This window comes from Patiria miniata, unplaced genomic scaffold (assembly GCF_015706575.1).
Source record: "Patiria miniata isolate m_02_andy unplaced genomic scaffold, ASM1570657v1 HiC_scaffold_26, whole genome shotgun sequence".
Taxonomy (NCBI): Eukaryota; Metazoa; Echinodermata; class Asteroidea; order Valvatida; family Asterinidae; genus Patiria; species Patiria miniata.
Window position 1 is genome coordinate 5768683 of NW_024037065.1, and position 2848 is coordinate 5771530.

The window sequence follows — 2848 nt, forward strand, 5'->3', positions numbered from 1 at the left end:
ATTTGTGGTCATCATCTATCTTGGAAGTGAGGTTAGTTCATGCAGATCTTATGCATTTAATTTCATGGAACCAATGAGTAGCTTTGGCAACTAAAGCAGATTCCAACGCGAATTATCGTGGCCTGAATCATAATAAAAGCAAAGCAAAATCAAAGAGGTCGGTGAAATTACCAGAAGAAAATTGGATGAAGAACAAAATAAAGTTCTTAAATCCTTGGACGATTTGTTCAATCAGGAAATAGTTCAGGAAATCAAGATTCTTCTCTTTGGCGGGGCTGGGATCGGTAAATCGAAAGTTGTAAACTCCTGCATCACAATTGATTCAAAACCCCTTCTTGGTAGATTTGATCTTGTGCTTTGCATAAAGCTGAGGCAAATGCAGCAATCTAGCTGTGTCTTGGATGACATATTTGACCAAATTCTAGCACGAAACACCAAAATAAAAAAGCCATGGTGAAAGGGTTCATTGATGATCATGAATCACGCATTGCTTTGCTGTTGGACGGATTAGATGAAATTCCGTCTCACGTTTTGCAATCTAAGGAGGGCGTGTACAGGGTTGAGGATATCTTACACAACAAAGTCCTTAAAAAAAGTTTTGTGTTGGTAACTACTCGACCACACATGGTGAATTATGTATTGGGAGGTCACTCAACCTACGCTCAAGTTCATACTTTGGGTTTCACACCACAAGACAGAGATAAGTACATCAGATTAAACATTCCTGATGATGACATGGGAGAGGCATTGATTTCACATCTAAAAGTCAATGCGAATCTCCAGGAAATGGCTGTAGTTCCAATCATTTCCCAGATGTTGCCTGAGAGAATTACAGAGCTATTCGGAAAGTTTTCAGAGAATCTTTTTATTCGCCGCAATGAAGAAATGCGTGATCAGCAGCAGATGATGTCAACAACGATGTCTACTAAGAGATCTACCATGATGTCCACCATGATGTCCATCATTGATGACTTGGGGCGTGTTGCATTGCAAGGGTTACAAGACTGTAGAGGTGAAAGACTCTTGTTTCATGAAACTGAATTTCAGAAATGTGAGTCTTCCTTAGTTAAGGGTAGTAATGTGGGTTTCGTTCAACGTGAAACATTCACAAGTGGTGTAGATGTAAAAGTGTTGGTCACTTTCCCCTACACTCTTAAAAATACGTGGTTATTTTTTCCGTGGTCAAATTTATTTGACCACTTCCGTGGTTGATTTGCAAAAAAATTGACATCCACTTGGTCAATGTAGTAACCCCGAATAACCGTGGTCAAAAAGCATACACTCACGCATGCGCACCGTGCGCGCGCGCGGCGTGGAAATGCTCGATGTGCCGATGTTTCGTGGATCAGAATCAGCTTTTTCAAACAATGTAAGTCAGTTTTTACATTTATTTCGAAGTAATACAATACTTTTCATTGAGTAAAAACGCCTGAGCCGTTAAGGTCTTTAATGTAACGCCGAAAAAAAGGGAAATATATTCGCTTCTGTGCTGCTGCGGGTAGGCTAGGCCTATGTTCATGATGGTCAACCATGTCAACAGCGATTTAACATACATGACAAAGGCCTACATGACATAGGCCTAGCTCGTCATTGATTTAACGTACGTTACCGTCATGCATAAACTTACGTTATCAGCGGGCAAATTATTCCATTTTGTGTGCCTCGTTTACCGAAATTTGTTGTAAATTCAAGTGTAAGAACTGTCATCGTAGCCTACTTGGCCACAGACCTGACGTACAAGCCTACTTTGGCCACAGACCTGACGTACAAGCCTACTTGGCCACAAACCTGACGTACCTGCAGCTCGTACGCGGGCCAGCTCGTACGCGGGCCAGCTCGTACGCGGGCCAGCTCGTACGCGGGCCAGCTCGTACGCGGGCCAGCTCGTACGCGGGCCAGCTCGTACGCGGGCCAGCTCGTACGCGGGCCAGCTCGTACGCGAGCCGGGCACAAGTAATGGACATGCAGGCTAGGCTTATGTGTTATTTTAGTCAGTGAAATGGTCTTCCAATGTCCCAAGAATAACATTTTTGACAAAAACAAACTGTGTTTGTTTTTATTTTCAGCCCTGGCTGACTGGTGACCATTCCTGCAATGATCTGGATGATTGACTGATAGATGCATCAAACATCATGAAGACAACCTGTATAGGGCCAGCTGTCATGCTGGTTATTGCATGCTGTTCAGCTTGTGTTAATGCTACTAAATTTAAGGTAATTATTCTTCATGTGTACAACAATGAGGTTTTCGAATTAGTCTTACGACTGTGGATACATTCTGAACATCAATGAAGTAATTTTTTATCACAAACATGAAAATTAAATGTACACACATTTATTAAATGTACACACATGTTTACAATGCACATGTAATTTTTAGATTAAAAAAGTGAATTACTGAGTGAAAGTATTTTGTCTATCAGTTATGCAACTCAAATTTCAAACTGATGCAACAAAAACATTAAATTTACTTCCAGAAGTATTTATTAAGTTCCCCCTTTTTTCTTTTTTTACTTTAGGTGTCCAAACAGTGAGTGAATGTCAGCGACAACCTTCAACACGAGGATGCAAACCAAAGATAGACGGGTCCTACAGTGTTCAGTCAGTTCAAACCAAAATCTCTACTGCAAATAGACCTCACAATTTTTTTTTCATTCTTTTTTAATTTAGCAGAAAATACTTAAAGAAATTCTAATTATTGACTGAAAACCATTTTTGTTTAATCCTGACATTATCTTTGATTATGTGGATTAGGTGACACAAGTGTTAGCTTTTGCATACTTTAGATTTTTTAAATGTACTGAAAATGTACCACAATCATTAAATAATTGCAGCTACATGTACAACCT

At 40.1% G+C, this 2848-nt stretch overlaps 1 long non-coding RNA gene across 1 annotated transcript; it reads left to right on the forward strand.

Moving 5' to 3' along the window:
- Positions 1-1325: 1325 nt before the first annotated feature.
- Positions 1326-2628, forward strand: LOC119734095. Its single transcript, XR_005272033.1, has 3 exons — positions 1326-1369; positions 2067-2213; positions 2519-2628. It is a non-coding gene; the product is annotated as an uncharacterized LOC119734095 (long non-coding RNA).
- Positions 2629-2848: the final 220 nt, after the last annotated feature.